At 37.5% G+C, this 17,584-nt stretch overlaps 1 protein-coding gene across 9 annotated transcripts in view; it reads right to left on the bottom strand.

The window, feature by feature from the left end:
* CDC42SE2 (CDC42 small effector 2) overlaps nucleotides 1-17,584 on the bottom strand; it is an 84,948-nt gene that overhangs the window by 52,323 nt on the left and 15,041 nt on the right. For 5 of the 9 annotated variants that reach the window (XR_005255530.1, XM_038125893.1, XM_038125896.1 and 2 more), the window contains exon 3: nucleotides 17,017-17,099. The exons of the other annotated variants lie outside the window; for them this stretch is intronic. The gene's annotated coding sequence lies outside the window, so the exon portion shown is untranslated. The remainder of the gene's footprint in view (nucleotides 1-17,016; nucleotides 17,100-17,584) is intronic. 9 annotated transcript variants of the gene reach the window in all.

Below are 17,584 nucleotides of genomic sequence, written 5' to 3'. Positions count from 1 at the left end.
CAAGTTTTATGTACTCTTAGTAGCATCGTTCCCCTTATGTCAATCTTGTGTATTTAAAAAAGCTCTGCACTATCCTCAGCAGCTCTTTGGCAAAACCATCTAACAAACCCCTAATGGATACAGCAAGTCTGCTCTTTAGGTAACACTAATAAAACACATACACAGTTGTTAGAGTTGTCAATGCTTACTTGCCAGATACACACCAAGCAAAAAGTAAAAGAAGATTTGTTCTCTTCGCTACAAATAGGCAACAGTACAGGACTGTAACTGTGCCAGATAACACTTCATTTCTCACTGTTTATTAATACCAGGGTTTGTGCAAGTGCAACTAGAATTTTGTATTCTATTTTGAAAGAATTCTCATATGGCATAACAGTATTTTAAAATGCCTCATTTTTTTTCTCAAGATACAGACTTTATACTTATAGCTTGAGATTACACGGCTTTTGACTCTTACACATAAGTGACACAACCTGCACAAGAAAAACAAGTTAAAGAAAAAACCAAACCACAGTTTGGAAAGAAACCTTAGTTACTAAGGCTGACCTACAGAAGTTACAAAAAAAACCTAATAACATCCTGTTTTCTGAAGGATGTATTTGCTACGACTGCATTTCTTTGTGTAACTGCTCTTTGCCAAGCATTATTAAATTGAAAGTATAATTTTAAAACAACAAATAAATACATAGTTAAGTCATTGGTTAATTTGTGGTCACTAACATGCTTGTACTACTTTGTATTTATCTGAATGTTCAGTCTTCTTTCATTTGTTTGGGGTTTTGGTCTTATTTTGTAAACTAAGAAGCAGAAAAAACCTCCCTGAAGTTTGAAACTTCATTTTGTAGATAAATGCCAGATTAATTAAAGTTAGCCTGCCTTGGAATTTCTAGTTACAAACAGCAACAATGATAAATGTACACGTGTGCTTCCCATCTGAAAAGGCCTCCACAACACCATTAACCAATACTCTACACAAAGAGACATTAAAGTAATAATTGAAGATCTTGAACCTCCATTCATTTGTATATTTTTTTTAATAGGCATTCAAATACCATTTGAAGAAAACAAGTGATGCAGTATCCATTAGTGCCCTTAGAAAGTTGTTCTGATAATTAAGCCTTCTAAGTCTGAAAAATATGCCCCTTCATTTCCTTACAGCTCACAAGCACTTTCTCATCCTGTCCTCTTTCCTTAACTTTTTGCCCCTCTTTCTCAAAGAATATTTTCTCTACCTCCTCTTTTAAAAAGGCAATATACAGGAAGAAGGACAAATAAGCATCTGAATAGTGTGCATACTGGGGAACTAGTACATCACTAGCCTTTTACTACTATTTTCATTATGAATGACATTCCAAGTAAAGACATACAACACACTGTTTTTCCTTTGGAATAAATTAACCAAGGCTTTGTAGTAATTTTCCCTATTTCACAATTTACCTTGACATTTTTGCCATGGATGCGTTCCATATGTTTTGGGTTTTTCAAAAATTATTAAATATTCTGTTGTTCTTGTCTATGCATCTAGCTTCTGTAGGATGATCAAACTGGTACAGCTCAAATCTCAAAGAAATAAAGATACTAGAGTGACAGAGGATGCAGAACTTGGGAAAAGTAACCCTCAAACTACTAGGCATATTCCTCAAGATACCTGCACTAGTATGCTGCTGTTAAGGCTGAAACTGATGTTAGAATTGTGTGCAACTTTTGTCTTTCTACTAGTGCTTCAAACAAACAAAACAATCACCCTCAAGGTGTGTCAAGCTACACAACTCTCAGTTTCTTAGTGCCTTTCCTTTTGTGCTTTTCCTCTGTTCTTCCCATTCTGCACTGTGAAGCAGGCATGTTAAATCCTTGGGACAGTATGGGTAGGAGCCAAAAGTTAGAAAACAAGATAGAAAGAACAAGCCAAGCAGCCCTTTCATACTGTGTTCAGCTCTTTATGCAGTGATGGTGAAAAACAGCCATTGAAAGAGAACTAGGTTCTTTTTGCTACTGAGTCCTTTCATGATTATATTCCTACAACTTCTGTTAACAACATGATTATATTAACAACTTCTGTTAATTGAGGAGCCTGTGCTTTCTGCTTCTGCTCCATGTTGTCCAGGTTTCCGCACTAGCCCAGCATAGTCTTCAGATATTTACTCTTACCTACTTCTTGATTTCTCTTCTTTCCCAAGAACATCTGTACTTCTCCATTGGCAAGGAAAAATTATCCATTAAATATTAATTGCTGTACTATAAAAATAGTATCTACTTACAGCAGGTGTTATGAGTGTGAAATAAAACCTTATTGCTCTAAGATGGCACAGCAATGAAGTTAAATTCTTTTCCCCGTTGTGGGCACTTCAACTTGGCCATTACGTTACCTGGCAATATTTGTTATCCACACTGAATGAACACTTCCAAGTACAAGGACCTAACTCTGGAGAATTTGTTTGATATGGAGGAAAAGGGAATAATTAGATTATTTGTAAGAAAAGGTATTTGAAAACAGTATCAACAACTGTGATACAGGTAAGAGGCATACTATCTCCAAGCAATCTCTCTTGCATCAGATCACTTAGTTTCCTGCTTGCCAACAGGTAAGAAAGGCGAATGAAATACACAACATACTTCCCTCTAGTTCCCAACCTTCTGACCTAAGCAGAAACCCAAAGTGAAGCCTAAAAAATAAACAACGTTTTGACCATAGTATTTCTTAGGACAAAACAATCACAATTCATGCAGTACTTCTGCTGATAACTTGAAATAACACTTTGAATAACAAATGTTAAGTATAGTACTTGTGCTGCCTCACTATGAAAAGAATCTCAATAAATATAAGCATGAAGACTCAAGTGCTTCTCACATCATTCAAAACCATTTACCCACTTGAAACAGGGAAATACAAGTTCCTTTACTCAAGATCAACTACAGATTTTTCAGACAGCCAACACAACAGGCAGTTTTTTGTAACATACATGACAAAGTCATAAGGAAAATGGTAGTGAAAACTATTGTGGCTCTTTGTATCAGAAAGGATTACGAGGTTCCTTCAAGACCCAAACTAGCCACAGACAACACAGTAAATTACAAGGCTTAGCTCCTGATGGACTTCACATCCAATGCTTTCAAGTTTAAGCCCAGAGAATAAACTCTTTTCCAGAACCTTCTACATTACTCTCACCATCTGGTGTCTTATTCTACTCTTCTGACAGGTAAACTTATTAACTAAGTTATTTCTCTTGGTGACTACTTAGTTCCTTAGACCACAAGGTAAATATATATTCAGAAGCATCTTCCTAGCTCCAACTGTTATTATGGTGAAACAAGACAAACCGTAAGAATTTCCTAATATACAAATCCACTACTTTTACTGCTACTGCCATGGTCAGCACATGCCTCCCTTTCAAAACACAGACATAGTCTCATTTAACACAGAAGAACTTGTCCCATGCCCTCATTGCAGCAATGCAGAGATAGAAGCCACTGACTAGCACAACAGCTTCATTTTCTCTCAAGAACTACTGTGGCACATGACCACACAACAGGCATTACATAAGTTTTGAAAAGACAAAACCAGCCTAAACTAGCACACTGCCTTTTACAAAAGAGGTACAATGAGAGGTTTTTGACTTTGAGAGAAGAGGCACTATTTTCTTTAGTTCTATGGAGACTCTTTCCCCGATCTCCAGTTACCTTGAACTCCTAAGAAGCTTTGCAGACACTTTTGAAAAAGACATTGTAGTATCTCTGAAATATACAATTGGTATTTACAACAGGTAATATCTTCATACTGACATTCACAAACTGCAGTTTGCTTTAGCACTCTGTCTCACACTACAGAGAAGCTGAGAAACTCCATCATCACTACAAGTTAAGTTGTAAAATTCGGTGGAAGTCTCTCTGTCACAGGAAAAAAGAAAGGTGTTTCCTGCCTTCACACTTGTTTAAATTGTGTCTGGTTTTGTTTGTTTGTTTTGAGTTACTTACTAGCATAATAGTATTTCATTTATATAATCCTTCCCAGTGAAAGATCTGTTGCTGAGTCATTAGAGTTTTGCTGGAGGGTACAATTGAATCTGCATGTGTAATTGACTTAAGTAAACAAACTAAAATGGAAGAAGCAACTACTTTGACTAAATTGTCAAACAGCTGCATGGTGACGATTCAATTTACCATAAAAAGTTTCTCTGTTTTGAACAAGGTCCTATCTCCCTCAATGCCACAAAACTGTTGAATTTTCCTTCTCTGTGTGTGGGTGGAGTGGCAGATATTTTTCTTGTATCTGCTGACAAAGATTCACTCATATTTGGAAACAAAAACAAAAAAAACCACACACCAATTCCTTTGCTTGGGATAACAGTTTTTATCTGAAAGTTTAGATTAAGGTGTGAAAAGTATGTGCTTAGATGAAAGCTGCAGTTGCTCTTGAATGTGTTTTTCCTTCCCAAATAAAGGAAAAGGACTGTTAAAGATGGTGTCAAACTTTAAATCTGTAGTTTTGATTTCACTAGCAACTTCTGAAAAGAGCACAAGATATATTTACTCAATTAAGTATTTAAGTACAGTCTCAAGTCCTCTCCAAAAACCAGAACATTTCCCCCATTTTTCCTACCCCTCACAAAAAATACAGAGAATTCTACAACTTGAGTATCAAGGTGTCTCCAAATATTTTAACACTTGACCTTTCCCGCTGCACTTTACAGCAAGTCAACAAATATACCTAGTAAAAGGAACATGTTCTCCTTAGCTTTCACTTTCAGTGCTCAGTTTGAGAGGCAACAAAAAAGGGAAGCCAAGAAATCAGAAACTCATTCATTCTACCATTAAGCTTCATTAAATCTTGCTTGAACAGTTTAGACGGGTGACAGCTCTTTATCCAGCTCCTGTGCAGGGCAGTAGTGCCTGTGTAGCACAGTCAGTGGAAGTAAACTTGGTCCTGGAGTTGCAATTGCCACAGGTCAGCATTTTGGCCTGATCAGAAAACATCCAAGAATCACCACACCTACTGCTCCGTTTGCTCTGGGTTGTGGCTTACAATCACCTCGTGGGACAAATATTACAGACTGCATCTAGGAGGTATGAAAATGTAAGGGAGAACAAACAAAGATCTGTACATAACTTTTTGAAAAACACCTAATGCATTTGACAAAAGACTGGAAAACAGAACTAAAATAACCAAAATTTCCTCATTACGGTAACTAGATGAGCATCATGCAGTCAGTAACAGCACCTCCATTAACAAGGTGCACTTGCTTCCTAAGTAGATTTGATTTCCCCTTTTTCTCTGGAAAAATAAGGAGTGACAGCTCACATGTGAGATTCAGCATGCAGGCCAGATATGGCTGTGGTCCTTTCACAAGGAATAATCAGTCACTGCCCCAAAGCCCTCTTTGTCTGCCACTCAGACACAGATCATTTGGTTTAAGGTATTCATTATTCAGTCTCTCCCTCAAACAAACGCCCCTCTCTCCCAGACATGCAGCCCAAACTGTGGCTTGTGAATCCCTATCCACAGCAAGGTAATTAATGAAGCCTGTTGTATTCTCATCTGTAGAGTTATCCTCAACTCATTCATGGAACTTCCCATGAAAATAGACCAGATTGCTGCACCTAAAAAATGAAGTATTTAACATCAGTTTCTCTAAAAATCATCTGTCACAATAAACATAACCACTTTAGAAGCACCAATGCAAATAACCCTTTGAATTAGTACCCTTTCAAAAATAAATTATTTTCTTAAACCATTGCATCTTTAAGGATTCTGTGCACCTATACTACAAAAATCAAAACTGACTTCTTTCATGCTCTTTAACTGGTGACCGCGAACTGTCTGCACTGTACCAAACAACACTGTGAATTCTCCAGAATACACTATCAAGACCCTTAAAAGCAACAAAGACACTGGCAAGTCTTTAGTCATCGGTTTATCAATGTACTAAAAGACACATGGATATATTTCAGTCTAAGTGTCAAAATTAAAACAAAAAAATATATCCCTAGTAAGAGTAACAGGCACACAGGTTCATCTAAATACTATGCTACCCGTTCAATTTGCTCATCCTTAACCCCCTGGCCATCCTGTGCTGGGAAGCTGCCCTCATTCTTTTCTCCAGGCCCTTGTTGCTACGGCTGCAGCTGCATAGCTCATTGCTGTTGAAGCTCATGTCTCTGGAGGGGGACACAAAGGGTTTCATTATCTGCTCCTCCCAGCCGCCAGATAAGAGCATCCCGCCCTCTCCCCCCATCAGAAGCAGGCAGGCAAGGCTTTGTCAAACGTGACCACTGACATGAAGAGCTGCAGAAGGCACAGCGCCCTGGCTCAGCTGCCTGTCACCACCAGCTTTCTCCCTTCCAGGGGTGCACTGCAGAAGTGCTCATTTATGATCCAGTCTTGATTCATGACTTGATGGGGAGCTCAGATTGCAATTCAACTTATCAATTACTGAGACAAGACCTGTATTTTTAAAACTAGTGAGAACAGTCTCCTAATAAACCCAGCCTTCAAGAAAGAGCTCCTTTCAAGAGATGTGGCGTTCTCTGGGGCATACAGATTGAAGACAAAAAACAGAAAAGGATTCAATGACCAAATCAGCATACTGCGCTGTGGTCTCAAGCACTGTTCATTCGCACTGAACAACCACAACCTTCCCATGGTTTAACTTAAATCTTTACTGGCATTAAGAACTAGATTCATTCTGTACACTTGTGAAGGAGAGGGCTATAGGCAGTGTTTCCATTCAGGAAATGTAGCTAAATAAATAAAATTAGAAATATTTAAAAAATAATTATTTCTTGGATGGGTTCTGGTATCTTGTTAATTGTAAATGCCAGAATATTGTCAGCAATTTCCTAAAAAGAAGTTGTTTAGCATTTCTGGTGTCAGAAGAAAGAAAACAAAATTGATTGTTTTCATTTTGGATTTCCCTTTCTCAGGCCAAAAATTCACTGCTGAAGAGCAGAAAATTATTAGAGAAGAGAAAGATATTAACTCTTCATGAGAACCCTGAGTAGCAACACACAATAATTCATTAAATACGATTTTTTGGTAATGTACAAGTAGTTTACAATGGAAACAGAATATTTATCTCATGTACATCTCACACATACACTTTAAAGATTATCAGTTCTACATTAATAGCAGATGCAGAGATTTAATAGAGTACAAAAGTATTCCCACACAGAGAGCCAGACTATCACACAGCAAAAGGCGTAAAGGAAATCACAGTTTAGGCCTTTACTAAATGCCAGACTAATTTTTCACTTAATGTCATCAAACCTGTTTCTGAAGGTCTGTCTCTTTACAACAGTGGACAGTGGAGGAAACATCTAGGATGTGTGCCAGCTCAGAGGAAACCAAGTCTCCATAGACAGCAATATGAATTCCATTGTTTCCTGCCCGTAAGATTACCAGAGCATGCTGGCAAGGCTATGCACTTACTGTACTCCTGAACAGTCAGGGGTGATGACTTCGAGATAGTCTGAAACTAAAAGGCTGGTACCTGTCCCATGATGTGACAATTGTGACCTGGGGCTGGAAGGACCATAGGCAGAAGCATGCTGTTTTAACTCTGCGTTAACAAAGGACATCCCAGTCTTTTTCATGGTAACTTTTTGAGAAACAGCTTAGATCTTGCCTCATGGGTTTCACCTTGGTAGTTCTATGAGGTCTTCTAGCCTCATTGTTATTTCTGAAGGGCACAAAGAAAGCAGAGCTGAGCAAACCACACTTCTTTCAGTGAAATAAAAGTACACATTTTGAAAAAAACAACACATTTACAATTACCTGTCTCAGATCTGTGTAAGCATCTAATCCTGAAGAATACAACCAATATTATTCAAGGACCCTGAGTGAAATACTTCTAGCACAACAAAAAGTTTCTTTTTCTTCTTAACCTACAATTGTGGACTTTCTTCCATCATGAGAATATATCATAAATTTTTAAAGCAGGAACAAAATAAGATCAAGAAATGGTACAGGTACCATTGTTTACTTGTAATGCTATGTATTTCAGTATTTGGTTCCACCTGCTCTTTCATCTAGCCTTATCTCATATCTCTGTCTCCCCCTCCTGATGCATAGCTCTGTAACAGGGATGACAGAACAACTAGGAGAGAGAACTTCAATTTCCATGTTAAAGACATACATCAGCTAGAGTCAAAGAAAAAACAAAACCACAAACAACACCACAAACAAAAAACCACCACAAACAACACATGCATTTCATGTTAGGCAGCCAACAAGGCAGAAGTAACTAGAAAAATAAAGAGGGATAAGAGAGGAGCAGTAGAATAACACACAGTGATGCTGAAGTAACTGCAGTTCTGGAACATGCAATATAGTGAATAATGCTGACTCCTGTCAAAAGAGAGTGAATCTTCTTCTCATGTCACTAGCACAACCATAATTGAACATCTGAAAATAACTAGCAGGTGTGTGTATTTTTACATAGCTAGATAGATACCTCAAGCATTTCAACTGCTCTAGTGAGATGTGCATAAACCTATCACTCTTAAAAAAAAAAAAGCTGATTTAACTTGCTTTGTAATATACTTATATCCTAGACAGCTGCAAAATTTAGACAGTACTGGTAACACCAGCAATAACAGTCAGTGCATAGTGGTCATAAACTTTGACAAATACAGATGGGTATTTTGATGGAAAAAGGCACAGTGCTTAGGATTTTTGCAAAAATTCTAAAAACAATAGTCTAAAATACATTCTTACATTTCTTGATGAATACCCTATTTTACTGTAATAGTGAAAATGCAGATTATCAAAAATTAAATGCTCCCTAAGTGTACCAATACTAACAGCACAATTATGAGACAATGAAAAGTTTTTCAGAAGCTCTTCTGAAAAACTACTGCTCTTAATTTGTCAAGTAATGGGATTTTGTTCCTTTTGTAGCTGCACATTACTAGCAACTGTAGTTGTTAACTGTTATTAAACACATCCTCAGAATATCATAAGCTTCTGCAAAACAAGCTATTATTTCTAGATGTATGTGAGTCTTGCTTCTAGAGGATTCTCGGCTATATGAAAAAGAAAAAAAAAAAAGGGCAGTGAAACAAACAAAAAAACCACTTCCACACTTGAGCTAAACTTGAACTACCAAATTAGCAATAGCTGCAGTGCTACTCTATTGTAAAGCTTCCGGTGAGTAAATGCTACGTGACTTCTTTAAACATATGGAAATGAAAGTATATCAACCTCTAGAGACTGGAACAAGCATGTGCTTTTTTAACAGTTTTGGGACATAGATATTTTTGTGCTACAAAACTTCACACTAGGGAACTAGACATCCACTTACAAGGCATTACCAGTCACAGCAAGCCAATATGTAGGACCAATACACAGGTTAACAAAGAGTATCCATGAGTCTCCAATACTACCTTAAAGACCCATTTTAGCCCAAACCATTCTGTAATTTGTAACACATATCAACTCCCTTCCCCACAAATGGCACAACCGTCAGTATTTGCAGAGCTATCAACTTTTCCCTGAGCTTTAAAAACAGAAATAGTTACAGTCTTTCTCCTGTGACACCCACCACAAAGGATTTCATGATGTAACACTATCCATCAGCCTTCAAATTCTGGATCAAACTAACAGAATCACCACAGTGGTACCAACCACTGTAGCTATTCTGAAATAGAAGCAGCAGAAAGGAAGAGGCAGAAAGGTAACAGGAAGGGTTAGTGCTATATTGGAGGTAACAGGAAAGGCTGGTGTTCTAATGGGTGAAAGAGACGAAGAGGAGAAGCAAGGCAGAACATAGCAGAGAGACAGAAGCTACACTTTTGAAACAGGTCTAAAGTATAATATAAAATAACTGGGTTGATTTGTTTGGTTTTAAACAAAAAAATCTGAAGAATGAAGAATGGAAAGTAAAAGCACAACAGATAACCTACTACACCTGAAAGCTTAGCCGAAATGTATCTTAATAGTCACAGGCAAAGATTGCTGCAGGAGATATTAAGGAGCTAGATGGAGAGCAAAAGAAAGAGAGTTCAGAAACAAAGGAACCATTGTATTTATGAGAGAGCACTTGTTGGCAAAATCATTCTATGAACTGGGCTATCTGAAGATAAATAAAATTTTGACATTAAGTCATGTTTTTCTTCCATAGCAATTCTGGTAACAATGAAAAATTTCAGCAAATCTCCACGAATTTGTTTTCACTTCAACAAACAAATCAAGTAGTAACACCTATATACAAACGGCTCTGGGGATCAGCACTTTAAAATCAGTGGGGACCAGAGATTCATGCCACTGTGTGGCTTTTCATTTACTTGTTAAGTCACAGTCCATTAAAAGACATTCAATACAGCAGTCTCTTGTGGCTTCTCAAGTTAGGACCTTTATGTTAGAAGCATCTCAAAACTCAGATGGTAAGTCAGATTGCAAGATTGTCAGAAGTGTCATGTAGCCAGCAGTTTCCACTCAACGCCTGACAGATTTTTTGAGATGCAGGTGCTGCTCAACTACAGATTCAGCTTGCTACTTTGTAAATCAAACAATTCTTCCGGCGCTCCTGCCTCCCATTAATTAATTACAATGTTTTTCTATGCCCCCCATCCCTCTTCTGCCTAAGGTAATTTATGTATACATAAATATAGATACAATACATATATATATATATATAGAGAGAGAGAGAGAGAGAGAGAGAGAGAGAGAGTTACTTTTTACAGCATCTCTCTCTATCACCCATGTAGTCTTCTTTAGGAGAAGGTATTTCACACTTCCTCCTTACCACAGTAATAACATCTTTCCCACAATACGAGCACTAACTTGAACAGACCACTTTTAAAAAGGGAGCTACAGTAGCCTCACTATCCTCATTTTTTAATTCACTCACATTAGCTAAAAAAGCGAACAAAAATCCACTGGAGCCACTGAAACTCCCCACTATTTTCCTGCCTGAGACAATTCAAAAGCAGAATTCCTCTTCTGCCTGTCAATGGAATTTAAAGAAGCTACAGCCTGAGACCATCCACTCTTACAGGTCTTCCAACTGTGCACCATGGAGTGAATGTGCCCAGGATGTACAAATGCAGCTCACCCTCTGAACATGACTCATAATTAAGGCCAAACATGACTGACAAAGTAACTGTTGACAAATACTTGAAATGAAGTTCAATAAATCAGCCCCAAACAGAAGGTCAGTCATGCATAATACAGTCAGAGAGAGGCAGATCATTTATGCAACAGGAATAATGGAAATACTGGCCTACTTACCCTTCCTCCACAATTTACTCAGTAACAGAAAACATTCCTGGTCGGATTAATAACTGAGAATGAAGAAAGACTAGAAGGATTAAAGACTGATTTCAATGCAACTGAAACTACATTTCAATGCAGAGAAAGGTTTAAAGACAAGACGTGTTTCTTTTGAATTGCCTTGGTCAAAAGAAGAAATCACATCCTTGAAAAATCTACGGCCACTACTTCATGCTGAAGGGGGCAGGTGCAGCAAGATAATTGCTTCACTCTTTGTATTCTAAAAAGAAAATTACATAACTAAGTGATGTCCATGGAAAGCATAACATGATATGAATGAAACATATTCCAAGAAACTGGATCAGTGTCTCCTGGACATAATACAGCACACAAACAGTCCAGTCAAATAATTCTGGACATGACTAGACATGTCACAGACATTAGGTCTCCGTGAAATGACAGAAAGGAAGCAAGAAGTCTGTAAAATCTGCACCTCCAAAGCAAAATGTTACTAAAATTTTCAAGACAGTATTCTGAATCTATGTGCAAAATTCCGAATAAGTGTATATTGGAACACACCACTCCTTCAAGGGACACAAGTTTAAGTGCTTTCCCTAATAAGGACGTAAGCTGCACATAATGTTAAGAACAAAGCTAGAATACAGTCTCTTCTGTGTCCTTCAGTGTGCTGTACCAATTGTTGGTCCAAAAGACAGACTGCAAGACTGTTTTGTGTGGCAAAGATGAACTTGAGAATTAATTTCTGCCATAAGCACAAGTCTGTTTATTACTTTGTGCTCACTTTCAGCCAGTTCTTAGATTTCACAGAAGCTTTTCCCTGCCTCTCTGTACCTAACTTACTAGGTTTTAAGTTTTAATTTCAAAAAGTTTAGGTTTTAATTTCAAGAAACTTCATGCTGCAAAATAGGAGTCTTTAATTATTTCATAGCTATAGTAATCTAATCTGACTGTGTAACACCAAGGCATTGTCTGGCAGCTTTAGTGAATGCATAGCATTGGACATACAAACCTAATGTACAGAAGACAAACAGTAAGCACTGAACATAGCAAGGACTACTAACACTCAGCCCAGGCCCTCCCAGGAAACAGGATGTCAATGTTCAAGTACACCCAGGACATTTGTCCTTGGCATTCTCTCTGCAGAGAGCACTTTGTCCCAAACATTAAGTACTGAATGAACTTTGGGGCATTTTCTGTGGAGATGTGATTATTCGAGGTGGGAAAAGCCAGAATTATACTCTTAGAAAGCTTCTTGAGCTTTGTGCCATAAGAACAAAATAGCAGATGTTTTTTCCAGTATAAGATCACATATTTCAAAACAAATATTGGTTGCAAAGTACAGTGTAAGAGGGCAGGACACAGGTTTTTCAGGAAGATTTATTTCCCACTGCACATAAGACTAGCCAATTTAAGAAAAAGATTATAGCATACAACTTCCAGAAAGGAAAAAAATGTCTTACAGAAGAGAACTACTTGACCTGTAATATAAAGTGGATTCTGTAGTGAATCAGAAGTCTAATTACAAAACTCCAAAAATGAAAGATCTCTCACGTGTATATTCAGTATATCAAATTACAGAAACTGGACATCATGCAGGTATATTTCCCAGCATAATTCCTTTGTGGGTCTTGCGCTTTCCTTCTCTTCCCCATTACAGCACAGAGGGGGATAAACCAGTTTAAGTATCTAATTTAGACATCAGCCAGTATTCCCTACACACTTTCCATTCCTACTTTTTGTTTACTATTCTCGGCATACAGACATATACAGGTATAATGAAATTTGGTTTCCATGATTGCAATTGTCCTATTGACAAACTTTGTCTCCTAGCTTTCCTGTTTTATAGTTTCAAATGTAACAAAGCTTCAGAGAATTTGTACTTCATGTTCCACGTACTGTGAAAAGTGAGGGCAAAAGGTCTGTGGACTTTCACATTAATATCGTTCAGCTGGATCAGCTATATTCTACCTTGAAATGCAAAAAAAAATGTTTCAGGGAAATAAACTAAGTAATTTCTGAACGCTTAAGAAAGCTGGATCAGTCACATAACTCAGCTGCACCCCAGTGATTTGACCCAAGTTCAACAAGGGAGGAAATGGAGGACAGTCAGATATGAATACAGATGGTACAAGAGTCAGCAGTAATGGAATGGTTGCACAAAATGGCATCTGAAATGGAGTAACAGAAGGACAGTTTTCTACCTGTGTTACTTTAATTATTCTACAGGATTAATATGATAATATGAATTTAGCAAGTTAAAGGTAGTTAAGCTACACTGAAAAACAAAAGTCCTTCATGAAATAAAATGCTGAGATCCAAGACCTTATGTGAGCTTCTTTCTTTTCTTTCTTTCCTTTCCCTTAGAGTAAAAAGCACTGAATAAATTTCAATTACATAAATGAACTAAAATTTTTCTTTATGGCATTGCTCCAAATTAATGAATCAATTATTAAACTGATAATTAGAATCACAGAGAATTAATGAAAGTGTGGTGGATGAAATCTAAACATATCCTTACTCAAGAAACTAAAATCTTGCACAGAAAAGCCAGCCATGGACCCAATTTGAAAATCATATACTAAAAAAGCAAGGAAACATAAAAGACATAATTGAGATTTTGAATAAGTGCGTTTTTTCTATGGTGGTGTCAAGATGTGCACACAACAAATGAACAATCCACAAGCATTTTAGGGTAACGACTTCTGGATGCAAAGAGTAATGCAGAAATGTTGCACCAGCTTTTAGTTCCAGACATGAATGGAACAAAGGCTTCCTTGCCAAACTTAAGTAATTTACAGTTTTGACAGGAGAGTGAGGTTTTCCCCTACCTTCATGAGGGTGAGGTTTTTTCCCATCTTTTCCTTCCTCCCAGTGTTCTAGAACTTTACTAAATTAGCAATAAAAGAATGGAAAAATTGAGAAAAAACAAGTTTTCAGGGTTTTGGGGTTTTTTTTCAGATTTTTCTGAGTTTCTGCTTAACAGTTGGAAAGTGTATGTTTAAGAGCATAGTGAGGCCAGATGAGGAATATACTATGAAGAAGAACCACAAGCCTAAATACTTCTACTTCATGTGACTAGAAGTACATTCACAAAGCACATGGTCAGAGTTTTGCGACAAAGGCCCCGGCATGTGAACAAAGTGCACCACACAACTGCAGTGAAGCAGGGAAAGGAAAAGTTGCAGGGCTCTAGGCAAAAGGCAGCAGGAAATGGCACTAGAGCACTGTCCATCACTATCTTACATACTTTCAATTTCTGAACCTCAAAAACTTAAGAAAAATTAAGAAAAATATTAGGATCTAAGGCTTCTTTTTTTTTTTTTCTTTAATCTGGAATAGGCCACATTATACGGTTTTTATGGAGATTTTACCATTACCAACTTCATAGCTGCCAGCAAGGTGAGTCAGGAAGGCTGCACTTCCTGATCTATGATTGAAGCTTCCTGCAGACACTCCTGGAGCTTGCACAGAAAGGCCAGCCAACAGGTTGGGAACACCCAATGCACTTCACTTGTTTCTGGCACAAGAATGAAACACGCATTTTTGCACTGTGAGTTCTCTTTGCTTCCTGTCAGCTCCTGCTCCAGTGGGGATCACCATTCACCGAACCATTGCTCCGGAAGTTCTGCTTCTTCCCTACTTGCCTTCCTGCATCAATTGTCATCCATCCTTGCGCCCTCCTCTGCTGCTTATAGTACAGCCCTTACTTCCCTTTGGTTTTAAATATTCCTCTTCTTTTTCTCTGAATTGTCTTCTTCAAATAGACCTCATCATCATCACCTATCCTTATCGCCTTACAGATGCTACCCAACTGCCTGCCTTCCTTCTTCCATCCACCCTCCCAGGACAGTATTTCTCTGGTTGTGAATTTTTTGGGGGTTGGCAGTAGTAGTTTAAGTAGTTTATAAACTACTTAAAAATTACCTTAGGGTTGTTCTAGTTACTACAATTGGGCTACTATTTCTTTCTCTCTCCCTTTTCTTGACAGAGTCGGAAGGACAGAGATTCCCCATCTGCACAGCCCATTCTCATTCTGTAATGAAACATTTTTTCACATGGTGAGCACATAAAACATCTGGGAATGCCCTTGAGGCCCAGCAGCAAGCAGGAGGCCAGAGGAGGAGCTTCAGGGTCAGCAATAGAGACTGCAGCTCCTGCTCCCAGTTTGGGATGCCATTTACACTTCAGTTTCTCACGCTAACAATACAATCACCTTTCTGTCACGTGCTTCTCCAGGGTAAATTCCTGTGCAGACTTTCCTCCCCAGACTCCCTGGCAGAAACGTTTTACAAGTAATAGTGAAATCAGAGCTAAAAAGATCAGGTGATAATGGAAAGGAAGTGCACAACATGAAGGATAAGCCCAAACACGTCTCGTATCATCAGTCATACCAAAAACACTTCAGAGTGTTCAAAGGAACTTGAGGGAAGGGAGACAAAGAATGAAACAGAAAATGTAACACTGACAGTATCTTAAAATGTAAAATGTAATTTTACCTGTATTTAAACAAAATTCAACATACTTTGAGTATTTTTAAGGTAAAGCATCCATTTTTACTAGTATTTGAATTACATACTACATGAATGGTGATTAGAAGCAGAGAGTAAGGTAAAATAGAAAGACGCTTAGTTCCTGAAAAAGAAATCAACAACAAAGCCTGCAAAACACTCTATGGAGAATTTTTGCAATATGTTCCCCAAGTTGCATCTCCTTCTGAAGAAACAACATGCGTAAGAGATTTTTAAGTACATTTCCTAAGGTACTGATATCCTATAGAATCTCTTCCACACAGTTCATTTGGATTTTTAGACAGTAAAATATGAAAACAGTAAAGAAAAAATATTAAAGGAGAACTACAAATTCTAAAATTAAAATTGCTATGTAGAATTGAGGTCATAAGAAATCAGCAATAGTTTCAAGGTTTAACTGTTTCATTGGTACTAGTGTAATCCACAGCAATCAACCCAACATAAATGTGCTACAATCATTATCAATGAGCTAAGTCAAACAAGAATAGATCTAGTCAAATAGGAGTAGATCTATCCAAGAATTTTGGTGGAGGAAAATTCAGGTTATTAAAACTACAGGCCATTCCTACACATTATTTAACACCACACCAAAGCACATGTACTTGAATTAAAAACTGGAAAGTAGCAAATTAAAGTTGGATGGATCCTTAAAATCAGAACAAACCTGAACAAAACACTGTAATATACAGAGTTGCAAACTAAATTATTAAAGCCATGAAAGCTATTACACAAAGAACACCAAAAGAATATTGTCACCTTATATAGGAATTAAGTATTGGAGATCTATTTAGAAGCATTAGTTGGAACAAAGGAAGTGAAATGCGAAATACATGTAATTAGCAAATCCATCAAGAATTTTTCTCGATAAGAAAACTGGGAAAAGAAATGGAAGTGTACGTGGCTGCACGTACCATGAATACCAGAGTCTGTTGGGGCAACAAGACAATAGTTTGCCAAAAATAGTTTGTTAAATCTATTGAGCATTACAAAGTACCTGGACCTCCTATCATATTAGATACAAACATTAATATATTTTTATTACGAGCACAAAGAACACTTGAATATCATAAGTCTTTTGGACTTCTTATCAGGGCCTGCTTAGAGCTCACAAGAGGTGCCGTGAAACCACATTCAATCTTAGTAAGGTTAAAATCTATACCATGCTTTGATGGTTTTGGTACCACAATGAGTATTTATAGATCTGCCATACACGTTTGCATCGACGTTTAAAGTGAATAGTAAACTGAAAGTATTGCCTACCTGAATTTCCCAACTTCTGTTACTTTCTTTAAGCAGCAAGTTATTCAATGAAGATATCCCCAATTCTAGAGAGCGATGAGAAACTGAAAAAAAACAGAATTAAGTTACTACCTGTTACAGCACCTAATCCAAACTATTCACACTGAAGGGCAATGTAACTTCATGGTTCCAGGAAAAAAAAACAGCTACCAAAGGAAGAGTCAGGAGTTCCTCCAAGGCTTCTCCTTTGAAAAGCACTACAGGGGTCAGAATCGTTGAGCTACTTCCATTTGTTAATGATTCCAAGGATTACGACTACCTTGTTTACAGCGCTGCTGAAAGAAACTTTCACTGACTTACACACTCTCAGGTCCTCTTAATCCTTATATCCCGATATGTTTACACACTGTTTAAAATACATAAATAGTTTTTATACATATACATATGTTTGACATAGTTAAATGAAGTAAATAAGGAGCACGGGTACAAAATCAGTACCCTTAGTTTTGGCTGCTTCCTTTGCTAGGGTCAGACTTTTATATTAGCAAGAGTGTGTGGAAATTGTATGTACATCATCTTTGCAAGACTA

This window comes from Motacilla alba, chromosome Z (assembly GCF_015832195.1).
Source record: "Motacilla alba alba isolate MOTALB_02 chromosome Z, Motacilla_alba_V1.0_pri, whole genome shotgun sequence".
Taxonomy (NCBI): Eukaryota; Metazoa; Chordata; class Aves; order Passeriformes; family Motacillidae; genus Motacilla; species Motacilla alba.
Note: the sequence above shows the minus strand (reverse complement) of the source record. Positions and strands in the feature narration are given on the sequence as shown.